The 13,557-nt window shown below is 45.3% G+C and overlaps 1 protein-coding gene and 1 long non-coding RNA gene across 2 annotated transcripts in view; one reads left to right on the top strand and one right to left on the bottom strand.

The window, feature by feature from the left end:
* The window catches only part of LOC112655903 (uncharacterized), a 92,890-nt gene that overhangs the window by 19,983 nt on the left and 59,350 nt on the right, over window positions 1-13,557 (top strand). The window lies entirely within an intron of this gene.
* CLYBL (citramalyl-CoA lyase) overlaps window positions 9,419-13,557 on the bottom strand; it is a 283,074-nt gene continuing 278,935 nt past the window's right edge. The window contains exon 9 of the mRNA XM_025441104.3: window positions 9,419-9,551. The gene's annotated coding sequence lies outside the window, so the exon portion shown is untranslated. The remainder of the gene's footprint in view (window positions 9,552-13,557) is intronic.

Raw genomic sequence — 13,557 nt, 5'->3', positions numbered from 1 at the left:
GTGATTTCAGGATTGTGAGATCGAGCCCCATGTTGGATTCTATGCCCAGCATGGAGTCTGCTTGAGTTTCTCTCTCCCTCTCCCTCTGCCTTTCCCTGTTCACTATCTAAAATAAATAAATAAATCTTTATAAATAAATAAATGCAGTCGTTTATGTAAAGCAGCTAGAACTGCCTCTTCGTAAATACCAGCCTGCGTGACTGGTATTTCCTTCCAGTCTTTCCTTCCTCTCCCTCTCCCATGGATATTTCTGATAGGGGATCACAGTGATGCCGTGCTGGGGAGCCCTGGTTTAGGGATAGCCAGGCAATAGCCATCTGTCAGGAAAGACACTTATCTTTCTTTAGAACCCCTTTCTTTTTTTTTAAGATTTTTATCTTTAAAGATTTTTATTTATTTATTCATGAGAGACACACAGAGAGAGAGAGAGAGGCAGAGACACATGCAAAGGGAGAAGCAGGCTCCATGCAGGGAGCCCGACATGGGACTCGATCCCGAGTCTCCAGGATCACACCCTGGGCTGAAGGCGGTGCTAAACCGCTGGGCCACCAGGGCTGCCCTAGAACCCCTTTCTTATGAAAGTACTCCTGAGTTTTGTTGGCACGAGTTCACAGGTATCAAACATTGTCCATGAAAACAAACAAAGCTGTCCTGTAGCCATTTCCACTTTTTCCCACACTTGTTTCCATGTGGTAATCTTCATCATTAATTTTTAAAACTATCTGCATTTATTTTACAGCAAAAACACAGATGACATTTCCCAACTTCACCACTTTTAAATGTGTATTTCACTAGTGTTAAGTTCATTCACATTGTTGTGAAACGGATCTCCAGAACTTTGTACCTTGCAATCTGAAATTCCCCCTACTGAACAGCTGCTCCCCTGTCCCTGGAGCTCTGGTTACCACCTTCATCATTTAATTTTTCAGAGGGCAGTTCAGTTTCCTAACAAGATGACCATTCTGCCCTGCTGGTCTAGCAGGTTGCTTTTGAAATTATGACTACGTCAAACACTCCTGTGTTACAGGCTGGTCAGAGTATAACTGTGCCTTTTAACAAAGATTAGCATTCAGAAGAGATGATGATCAGTGGTACCACTCGAAGACACATATACCTCACAGACCATCCAGATCCTTTTTTAAAAAGTAGAGTCTGTGCCCAACACGGGGCTCAAACTCATGACCCTGACATCAAGAGCCATATGCTCTATCAGCTGAGCCAGGCAGGTGCCCCTTACCACCCAGATCTTTTTTATCCTAATAGTTGATTTATCCCATGTTCACCCAGGGGTCTGAAAGGACCCTCGGTTTTACAGGCTCCCTACAAGGTGTGTTACTGACGTTGGCACTGATTAGGTAAAATAGGAGTGAACGACTCGGTGCTGGAAGGGTAAGAGTCAGTGAACAGCACAAGCTTCTGGAATGTCTTCCACCACTTAGGAAGACGGTCATGGCTCCTGCCTGGCACACCATAGGGAATTGATGCCTCCCAAACCTGCCTATAAAATCCTAACGGTGGGGATCCCTGGGTGGCTCAGTGGTTTAGCGCCTGCCTTCAGCCCAGGGCGTGATCCTGGAGGCCCGGGATCGAGTCCCACATCAGGCTCCCTGCATGGAGCCTGCTTCTCCCTCTGCCTGTGTCTCTGCCTCTCTCTGTGTCTCTCATGAATAAATAAAATCTTAAAAAAAATTCTAGGGGAATGAAAATAACATGATATCTCTGTTAGATTTAGTCCCTACGGGCACCTGGGTGGCTCAGCGGTTGAGTGTCTGCCTTTGGCTTAGGGAGTGATCCTGGGATCTGGGATCGAGTCCCACATCAGTCTTCTTCCGGGGAACCTGCTTCTCCCTCTGCCTGTGTCTCTGCCTCTCTCTGTGTTTCTCATGAATAAATAAATAAAATCTTAAAAAAAAAAAAAAGATGTAGTCCCTTGCCTTAAGAAGGGGCTCATGCATGCTAATCAATAAAAGACAGAACAACTCTGGGGGAGGAGAAAGGAGAATCCTAAAGAGGGGCAGCCGAGGAGTGTTTTTCAGACTTTGCAAAATCCAGTTTGTATTGTTCACTATTGTCTGTATGATTCTGGCCCATTCATAAAATATCAACAATAAACGGCCCCTTTTCCCAAATAAATTACTCTGGGAACTAGAAGTCAGCACAGAACAACTGAGTCACTGGCAAGAGTCCTTTCAGATCTGGCTGCGTGTCACCGTCTCTGCCTTGCTTGGGTGTTATCAGGGAGTGAGGTGCCATTTAATTTTTTCATGGTGTGTGTGTGCGCTTGTGTGAATGTGTGCTCGGTGAGGTGTGTGTCTGCTTTTCTTCCACAGGTGGGAGCTTGGAACATGCTTTGCAGGCAGTAACAGTGTTCTGGCTGCCCCAGGGTCCCTTTCTTGCTAATATGTTTCTGAGCTGGTGGGTTGCCGCGCCCTTGTCCAGAAGATAATGATCTGCTTTCCTTGGCTGTCCATGTTTCTGTTTCTGGGGCCAGAAGCAGTGTTTGTCTTTCTGCTGGTGGGCTCTTGCTCATGTTGACCTGTGAGCGTTTTCTGGATCCCATACCCTGGTGTTAGACCTTGGTTTCATTTCCAAGGAAGCCCCGCCCCCTCCAGCAAGCTTCCCTGTTTTGTTCCCTGTACTAGTCAACTCCTGCCCCCTCCTTTCCCCTCCCTACTTCCCATCCAATCTCTGTGACTTCTGTTTCCTCATTTTGGCTCCCTGTTTGTGGCATAAATTTGGGACCTGGGCAGATACTTGAAAGTTTTTCAGTGACCACAAGTCATGCATCCCTGCCTCTGCTTGGTACTTTCCTGGGCCCACCAAGGGACAATTAATAATAAACCAGTGAAATGTGCTTCAGTGAATCTCCTTGCCTTAAATTCTTGGAGATAGCTCTGAGGGAGGTATAAGGAAGGAAGGGGCAGCCCTCAGAATTTCTTCTATCCTGCATCTTCAAACAGCCTGGTGTTGCTTGGTGTCTATAAATAGTCAACAGGGTTAGAACTCAGGGAAGGAGGAATGCTTTAAGGAAATACGAAGACACTAGGCTCAGTATATTCTTGTTACTCTGGGTCAGTACAGGACTCAAATGTTCTCTGGGTATACAGCTCCCAGAGCAAATAAGGAACATCAGTGGAGAAGAATGAGAAGGAGGAGAGAAGACCCAGTAAAGACAGCAAGTGTTGAGCGTTTGCTGGGATACTCTGGGATAGAGAGGGCCAGGAAGCACATCAGTTTTCATAGTTTTTGTCATTCGGAAAAAATATGGGCTCCAACTAAAACATGGCATGGGGAGGGAGAAGCTCTTTAGTGATGAACTTCACAGGAAGACCCAAAGCAACACTTAACACTCCAACCACAGGCCGAGGGGCCAGGAGAGGATAAAAGGAGTCAGCTGGAGCTGGGCAGGGGGATGAAGGAGGTGGAAGGAGAGGGATGGAGAGGGTGGGAGCACCAGTGGACAGTTTGGCACATCCCTGCCCTGGTGTGGTCAGTAGGAGGTCCAGTGGAAAGTCCTCCCTGAAGCAAGCTGAACTCTTCCAGAGTTTTCACTTCCACCCTTCTACAAAATCCACTTCATATCTCTCCTTGTCCTATTCTCTTCAGCTTATATTAGTGTGGTTAATTCATGTTTTCCTTTGATCAGCTTCGTTATAAAGGGCCACATCTGCGACCCCTGGCTGACTTCGTGAGTTAGAAGCAGGTGTGAACAAGCCATTCATTCTCCCTTGTTCTACTGGCTTGGGGAGGAGCTCTGGTGGGTTTCTGCTTGGTGGATGTAAGATGTGGGGGCGCCTGGCTGGCTCTTGATGGTGGAGCCGGCATAGCATGTTACTCTTGATCTCAGAATTGTGGGTTTGAGCCCCACAATGGGTGTAGAGATTACTTAAAAATAAAATCTTAAAAAAAAAAAAAAGATGTCCAAAAGGAATGGAACGTCATCAGTAGGTACACTTCGTAAGTGGAGGTTATGGTAATCACTGTTCCAGGGGAACAAAATTGTGTGTACTTGATGGAGCAAATACTACTTTATTTGTGTAATACTTGTTAATAATATCCAGACCAGTAGATTCTGTAGGTTGGCACCCCAAGCTCTAGGGCTCTGCCCTGTAATTTATGGAACTATGGGAGAAGGCATTCTTCATGTTCCATGAGAGGCAGGAGGGTGTTTGTGGAGGTCTGTTCGTGGACACAAAGTCTGGTGGTGCCTGCCATCTTCAAGCCTCAGGTGGTTCTCTAATTCTCCTCATGGCAGAGGCTCTGATGCATGTGGTGGTGGGGATCTTGGTGAGAAAGTGAGTATGCTTTTTTTTTTTTAAGATTTTATTTATTCATGAGAGACACAGAGAGACAGAGAGAGAGAGGCAGAGACACAGGCACAGGCAGAGGGAGAAGCAGGCTGCCTGTAAGGAGCTTGATGTGGGACTTGATCCTGGATCCCAGGATCGCACTGAGTCAAAGGCAGACGCTCAACCGCTGAGCCACTGAGGCGTCCCAGAAAGTGTGCTTTGAAGCAGTAAATGTTGAGCTTCATTTTGATTCCACACTCTTTTAGGAGCTAGGTTAGTTAGCGTGAGGTGAATTCTCGGTTACTTGTCTGCACGTGTGGACAAACACCGGGTTCATTATCTCCTATTAAAAATATATCACTATGATTAATACCCATGTTAATTAGGTGCTTATTGTACACCAGGCTTTATACACACATATGCTAAGTGCTTCATACAGTCGTCTCATTCATTCCTGAAAACAGACCGATTAGGGAGGAATCCTATTATTATTCTCGCTTTATAAATGAGGAAACAGAGACTCAAGGCTACATGGCTTGGTCACAGAAGTGGCAGAGGCAGGATTTGAACCCAGTTCTGTCTGATTCCAAACCCAGCCCTCCAACCTGCAAAAGAGACTGCCCTTCATTTCCAGTCTCGGGGTGTGAGCAATTTACTTTCACGTTCAACATGGTCTCAAGACCACCATCTCCTTATCCCTCTTATTCCTGCTCCCCCAACACTGGCCCTGCTCCTCTTGTGCTCAAAATTAATGATGGTGGATAACTGCAAGGACATCCAGCGGCCTCCCATGGTGAGCTCCCCAGTCCAAACCAAATGGTGAGATCAAGCCCATTGGGGGTGTCATTTCCTCACCCCTCCACAAGTAATTCAGTTGTTTCTGCTTGTCAAACACTTCTGTTTCCTCGCTAAGCCCGTATTAGTCATCGGGATATGTCAGGATGTGAATGGATTTACTGCGTTCTAGCAGCTGCTGTGCTCCAAGCACATGCCCCACACATGGCAGAAACGAGCTGGGCAGGTGGTGGGGGGAGCAGACAACCAGGATCTCTGAAATTCTGTCCAGGGCTTGAGAGCAGAGAGTGGATGCTGGGGGAGAAACCACTGCCCTGATATTCAGAAGCGATCTGCCCCCTTTTGGCCCCCACCCTGGCAAAGAGATGAGACATTTTGTGTGCGGGGAGGAGACAGCTCTGTAAAAAATTTCCTCTGTGAGGTGTGGTTCTTCCCTACTCGGAACAGAGCCCATCTGTCCAACAGTGTCTGAAATAACACCGGGCGGCCAGCAAAGGAGTGTCCATTGTCACATGCACATTTGGACTGCAGGTAGTCCGCATGGGCTCCTGTGATTCAAGTCAAAACAGCTTCTTTGGTGACGGGGAGGCGGGGAGTGAAAGTAGTAGTTGTGATTCCAACAACCAGAATGATTGTTTTTCTAAGAATTTCTGCCAGTGGCCATTGAGGATGCTTTGTGTGCGGCACCTACGGGAGATGTCGAGATTTAGGCAGCTATCAAATTCCAAATTAAACACCTAAGTGCTGCTGGCGTGCTGGAGAGGCAGCCTGGTCATACGGATGTGTATTTGGGAAAGACCAGCTTTTGATTGTATTTGATGCTCTTTAATGGAAATTCTCCTAACAGGCTTTCCCAAGATCATGAATTAGACACTGGAGTTTAAAGCTAACGTGCCACTGAAGCTCCGAAAAGTTTGCTTTGAACCTCTGGTCTCAGAATTTCCTAGATTGGGCTATAGTTATACAGTCACAGGTTTTTTTTTTTTTTTTTTTAATTTTAATGTTTTTACACACACTGGGACATTTTTTTTTTAAAAAAACATTTTATTTATTTATTCATGAGAGACAGAGAGAGGCAGAGACATAGGTAGAGGAAGAGGCAGGCTCCATGCAGGGATCCGGATGTGGGATCGATCCCAGACTGGGATCACGCCTTGAGCCGAAGGCAGACGCTCAACCGCTGAGCCACCCAGGCGTCCCAACACAAACTGGGACCTTTAGCTTACACCTGGCTTGCTGTGAGCACAGGTCAGGTTGTAGCAAACATTTTCTCCTTTCCTATTTATTTATTTCTTTATTTATTTATGATAGTCACACACACAGAGAGAGAGAGGCAGAGACATAGGCAGAGGGAGAAGCAGGCTCCATTCACTGGGAGCCCGATGGGGGATTTGATCCCGGGTCTCCAGGATCGCGCCCTGGGCCAAAGGTAGGCGCCAAACCGCTGCGCCACCCAGGGATCCCCATTTTCTCCTTTCCTTAAATAACTTTAATATCAACGAGGGAGAGAATCAAGATGGTGTCATCCAGGATTGAAGCTTATAGAAGCCTCTCATAGGATCACCTGGGTGGCTCGTTGGTTAAGCATCTGGCTTTTGATTTTGGCTCAGGTCATATCTCATGGGTCGTGAGATCGAGCCCCAGGACAGGCTCTGTGCTCAGCAGGGAGTCTGCTTGAAATTCTCTCTCTCTCCATCTGCCCCTCCTCCTGCTCTCTCTCTCTTAAATAAAGAAATAAACCTCAAAAAAAGAAAAAAAGATTTTTCATGGTACGGCCTCATAACTGAACACAGACTGTCAATCAGAGTGCTGGCTTCCTATCCTGAACATGTAGCTCTCTGTCTGGCTTTGGGACGTTGGGCAGATTACTTAGCATCCTTTAGCCTCAGCTTCCTCACTACAAAATGAGGATAATGGGAACAAGAAGGACCCCTTTGTGAGATTGGGGTGTGAATTAAAAAGAGATAACAATATGCTTAGCACGGGACCTGGCACATAATAAGCATTACTTTAGTATTATCTAAAGATGAAGATTGGAAATGGGTTTTGAATATTTCTTTGCCCGTTCATCCCTCTTGGGGGGTGGCAGTGTAAGGTTACTCCTGGGGTCTGGGGCACTGGCTTTTGAGCACAAGCCCAGGCCACAGACAGGCAAAGGCCAAGCCATTGGGAGGTCAGTGAGTAAAAGCTGAGGTGTAGAGAGTGGGGAAATGAGCACCAAGTGGGGGCTCGGGCACCAGGGATGCAGAACTGAGGCTTGTGCTTGCTGTCAAGGTCTGGGTGAGGCAGGCCAGGGCAAGTTAGGGTCTCGGATGAGTGCTCCACAGTATGCACAGATGCATCAGGTTGGGTTTTAGGAATGGCAGGCAGCAGGTTATTTTTAAAAATTTTGTTGTGGTAACATATACGTGACATACAATTTTCTAGTTTTTTAAAAGATTCATTCATTCATTCATTCATTCATTCATTCATTCATGAGAGACCCAGAGAAAGAGGCAGAGACTTAGGCAGAGGGAGAAGCAGGTTCTCTGCGGGGACTCTGACATGATCCCAGGACCCTGACATCACGACCTGAGTAGAAGGCAGATGCTCAACCACTGAGCCACCCAGGCTCCCCCATACAATTTTCTATCTTAAGGATTTTTAAGAATATGATCAGTGGCATTAAGAACATTACCCAGGTGCCCCCTTACGTTGAGGGGCACCTGGGTGGTTCAGTTTGTTGAGCATCTGCCTTTGGCTCAGGTCGTGATGTCAGGGTCCTGGGATTGAGCCCCACACTGGGCTCCCTGCTCAGCTGGGAGCCTGCTTCTCCCTCTCTTCCATGCTTGTGCTCTCCTACCTCTGTCTCTGTCTCTCAAATGAATAAATAACATCTTTTTAAAAACCACAAAGGAATATTTACATTGGAAAAAAAATAAAAACATTCACATTGTTGTGTGGCCATCATCACCATTCATCTCCACACCCAACTGAAACTCTATATACATTAAACAATAGTACCTCATTTCCCCCAACCCATGGCAGCTATCATTCCAAGTTCTATGAATTTAACTCCTCTAAGTGTACCACATATAAGAGGAATCATATAGTATTTGTCCTTTTGTGTCTGGCTTATTTCACTGAACATAATGTCCTCAAGGTTCATCCATGCTGTAGCATGTGTCAGAATGTCCTTCCTTTTTTAAAAGATTTTTTTAATTATTATTTTTATTTTATGATAGTCACAGAGAGAGAGAGAGAGAGGCAGAGACACAGGCAGAGGGAGAAGCAGGCTCCATGCACCGGGAGCCCGACGTGGGATTCGATCCCGGGTCCCCAGGATCGCGCCCTGGGCCAAAGGCAGGCACCAAACAGCTGCGCCACCCAGGGATCCCCAATGTCCTTCCTTTTTAAGGCTGAATAATATCCCATTGTATGCATACACCACTTTTTATTTATCCATTCATCTGTCAGTGGACATTTGGGTTGTTTCTACCTTTCAATGATTGTGAATAATGTCACTAGGGACATGAGTGTGTAAGTATCTATTAGAGTCTCTGCTTTCAATTCGCTGAGGTACATTCCCAGAAGTGGAACTGCTGGATCATATGGTAATTCTATTTTCTTTTTTTTAAGAGAGGGAGGTGGGACAAGGGGCAGAGGGAGAGAGAGTCCGACTCAGGGCTCAATCTCATGACCCTGAGATCATGACCTGAGCTGAAATCAAGAGTTGGATGCTTAACTGACTGAGCCACCCAGGCGTTCTTTAATTTTTGAAAGAACCGGCCTACAGTTTTCCACAGTGGCTGTACCAGTTTACATTCCCACCAGCAGTGTGAAGGGTTCAAATTTCTCTGCACCTCACTACCACTTCGTTTTTAATTTCAGAAAAAGAGAGAATGTTCGTGGGGTGGGGCAGAGGGAGTGGGTGAAGCAGGCTTCCCTCTAAGCAGGAGCCTGACCTAGGGCTTGATCCCAGGACCCTGAGATCATGACCTGAGCTGGGCACTTAACCCACTGTGCCACCCAGATGCCCCAAGGAGGGGCTGATTTTAAAGGCATCATTAGACTCAATCTCTAGACAAAAGGCCTGATTAGCACGATGCCTGGCACATGCTGAATGTTCAGTAGCATATGATAATAGCAATGTCCCTCTTTGAAGGAACTAGCAATTTGAGCATGTAGGACCAAGTTGTTTGAGTTCCCTAGATCTACACTCCCTCTGGGGCTGTATTAGGAGACAGTGGCAACCTTGATAGTGGGATTTCACGGCACCAAAATGTCCACCTGGCGCCAAAGATAGTCTTTACCAGGTGGGTGTGGTGCCTAACATCCCCCCGCAGGAAACTTACCTATTAACATGGTGCGCACCGTGGCTGGCCTGCGGCTGGCATGGAGTCCTGGGAAGGTGGGCCAGGGCCCGCATGTTTGGCCACGAGGAAAGCTGAAGGTGGAGACCTCGTTAGGCAGCAGAAGCCAGGACGCCTGGGATGGAAAGAAGTCCAGAGGTGGCAGGTTGTTCATGTGCTAGTGGCTACAACACGGGGAAATGTCACCAGTCGTGTCAGAAATTTTGTGTGGGCTCATACCATTTGCCCGATTCCTGTTTACTCCATGACCTCTTCAGAGGCTCTGTCCCTCATTCACCTTCTTCTGCCCGGTCCTGAATGCGCCCATGCACATGTTTCTACTTCCTAGCTTCCTCCCACTTTTTTGGGAATTAGTACCTGTATTTTTACCACCTGGGTTACTAGAAAATTGAAAAGGTTGATTCATCCTCTTCTAGATACCAAGTAGCTCCAGGCTAAATGTGCTAAGTGGGATTTAGAAAATAAATCATGGATTCCAGAAAAGCCAGGTATTTGTTTTCTCCACACTTATGAGTACATTCTCTGTCAGAGTGGTTGTGGCAGTTGATGGGGATCCAGGTGATGCAGATACTGCTTCTCACTCTTGAGGAGTCAGTTGTGCAGCCAGGGACATGAATGTAAAAGCCAATGAATGGGGATGTGTCAAATGTAATGGGTTGTAGAGGGTCCAGTGGGGGTGTGAAGGAGGAGTTTGGGGTGCATGGATCAGGAAAGCCTTCAAAGAGGAAGTGACACACAGCTCACTGAACCCAGGTACAGAATGACATGATTGGGAGTTGGGAGCTGCCAGTGTCCAGAACGCACTGTGCTATTCTGTACATGAAATTTTTTCCACTTATTTTTCTTTTTTGTGCATTTATATTTTAAGAGAGAAGATATATCAGAAAATGAAAGGCCCTCGGCCAGGGTTCCAAGCAGACCTGCATTATTGCTGGATCTCAGGCTATAGCTGTCGTGTTGCATGCTTCCTTATTGCTTCTTCCCCATGAGACTGTTGGGGATTTGCAAACTGATGCTTCTGAGGCTTTGAAAACCCCATGTCAAGAAACGTATTAGGTTAGTATCAAGTAGAAAGCACGTATTTGCTTAGAGATGGTCAGACAACAAAAGTATATATGAGGGACACCTGGCTGGGTCAGCTGGTAGAGCATGTGACTCTTGATCTCTGGGATGTGAGCTCGAGCCCCATGCTGGATGTAGAGATTACTTAAAAAATAAAATCTTTAGGGGTGCCTGGATGGCTCAGTTGGTTAAAGTGTCTGAGTCTTGATTTCTGCTCAGGTCGTGATCTCAGGGTAGTGGGATCTAACCCTGGGTCAGGCTTCTCGCTGGGTGTAGAGTCTGCTTAAGATTCTCTCTCTCCATCTCCCTCTGCCTCTCCCCTCTGTGTTCTCTCTCTCAAAATAAATATTTTTAATAAAAAGTAAAATCTTTTAAAAAAAAGAAGTACAATGAAAGCAGCTTTAGCTATTAGATTGATCAAAAGGAAAATGAAAAGATGTTAAAACATACTTTGAACTCCTAAATGAAAAAATACAAAAGAAAAAGGAGTTTCACTACTATTCAAACTTTAGCAATCAAAAGAGAAAATTGGGGCACCTGGGTGGCTCAGTCAGTTAAACATTTGACTCATGGTTTTGGCTCAGGTGGCAGTCTAATGGGTTGTCATCTCATGGGTCATGGGATAGAGCCCCTATGGGGCTCCACACTCAGCAGGGAGTCAGCTTGATAATTCTCTCCTCTGCCCCTCTCCCTACTCGTGCCCACACATGTACTCTCTGTCCAAAATACATAAATCTTAAAAAAAAAAAAAAGTAGGGATCCCTGGGTGGCTCAGCGGCTTGGCGCCTGCCTTTGGCCCAGGGCGCGATCCTGGAGACCCGGGATCGAGTCCTGCATCGGGCTCCCGGCATGGAGCCTGCTTCTCCCTCTGCCTGTCTCTCTGTCTCTTTCTCTTTCTCGTCTGTCATGAATAAATAAATAAATCTTTAGAAAAAAAAAAGTAATAGAAAACGGAAACAAACATCACCATGAATGAAATTCAATTGGCTCCTGTTGACAAAATAAGGAATATTGTTAATCACCAGTATCACACAAATTTGAGGTCCTTGGGATATCTGGACATCCGAATCAAGTTAAATTGGCATGATCTACATTGTATATGATTTGAGTAAGAGGCTGATTCGGGGGTGTGCTTAATGTTTCATTTATTTATAATCACACTGCAAAAACTGTGTTCATCTCTCTCCTCAAAGGCTGGAGCACACATAAGGTTCATGAATGATAACCAGTAAATCCTCTGTTATAATGGATGCAGATGAGAGTGCAGTGTTTCATTTTCTGTCAACTCAGCAAATATTTAAAAAAAAGATTTAATTTTTTTTTTGCAACTTGCAAATGTACATTATTTTATTCTAAAAATAAAATGTAGGGGCACCTGGGTGGTTCAGTGGTTAGCCTTCTGCCTTTAACTCAGGTCATGATCCCAGGGTCCTGGGATTGAGCCCCACATAGGGCTCACTGCTCAGCTAGGAGTCTGCTTCTCCCTCTGCTTCTGCCCCTCCCTCTCTGCTTGTGCTCTGTCCTTTGCTTTCTTTTTCTCAAATAAATAAATAATCTTTTAAAAATAAATAAATCAAAAGAAAATGTAATATTTTCTGTGTATTTTTATTTTGGGGAACCCATCACATAGTTTTTTCTAACTCCAGATATTGGCTTTAAAAAAGTCAGTTTTAGGGATCCCTGAGTGGCGCAGTGGTTTAGCGCCTGCCTTTGGCCCAGGGCGTGATCCTGGAGACCCGGGATCGAATCCCATGTCGGGCTCCTGGTGCATGGAGCCTGCATCTCCCTCTGCCTGTGTCTCTGCCTCTCTCTCTCTCTCTCTGTGACTATCATAAATAAATAAATTTTTTAAAAAAAGTCAGTTTTAAAATGACTGCAAGTGATTTTCAGGCATTTTTTCAAATACATCCATTTCTAAAATACACAGAAAAGTGATAGGATGGCTTTCATAAAGGATTTGCCAGAGATTATATCCTTCAAGGAAAGTGATCCTGAATTCAGTCTGGTTGTCAGTTTCATTAAGAAGGAAGTAGCTCATCTCGTATAAATATTCTTCAACAACGCCCTGTAATACTGACAGTAATGCTTTCTAGGAGCACCCAGATGGGGGACCTTTCTAACTACAGCTGGAAATGGTCTAAGAAGAATTAATTTATTTAGAGTTAGTGGTGGTAGGTTTCTTTTTTTTTTTTTTTTTTTGCCGCTTGGTGGTAGGTTTCAAGAAAAGACTTATTTGTGGGTCTGTGGTTTTTCTTCGACAGCAAAGTGAAATCTGGAGACCTAGGGGCTTTGTGACAGTGACAGATTTAGCAGACTCTCCCAGTGCCACCCCAAAAGGAGAGGAACACCCACACTCTTGACTTTACATTCCTTATTTTATGCCAGATAACCTTCTAGTTAGTAACACTGCAGTTATATATTTAAGAAACAAGTGCTTATAGTTCCTTATGATTTAGCAATGATTTCTTTTCCCCAGAAGTTAAGTATTTTTGAAATGGTGTATTGACTAGGAAGTTATGGGTCAGGACTGTGTCAAGGATCAGTTAATGTGGTTGAAATCTTGGGCTGTCAGCTTGGATTAACTGGTAAAATGCAGAGAGATAGTTTTATTCTCTAATAGCAACACAGTATGGGCTAGAAAAATATTTAAGAATTAGGTATTCAAGACTTTGAAAAGGACAGATGAAGTACAGCAGACAATTGTCAACATTCTGTTGACTCATACAAAAGTCTGAATCATAAATTAATCCTAAGTGGGTGGCATACTGGGACACCTGGCTGGCTTGGTCAGAAGAGCATGTGACTCCTGATCTCAGGGTCATGAGTTTGAGCCCCACGTTGGGTGCAAAGATTAAAAAAATAAACAAATAAACTAAGTGGATGGGATACTTCTTAGTTTACCAAAATTATGAAGTTGTTGCTAGGAAAATGATGTGATCTGAGTATTAGGTGATGAGACTGATCCCAGATGGCCTGTCTGGTCAGGGACTATAGGGACTTTTGTGTGCTTAGGGGTTTGGGCAGGGAAGGGCTGAAAAGGTAACTGGGATCCCTGGGTG

The sequence above is a fragment of the Canis lupus genome, chromosome 22 (genome assembly GCF_003254725.2).
Source record: "Canis lupus dingo isolate Sandy chromosome 22, ASM325472v2, whole genome shotgun sequence".
NCBI classification, from domain to species: domain Eukaryota; kingdom Metazoa; phylum Chordata; class Mammalia; order Carnivora; family Canidae; genus Canis; species Canis lupus.
The sequence above is the reverse complement of the archived record's forward strand: the minus strand, read 5'-3'. Positions and strand labels throughout refer to the sequence as shown.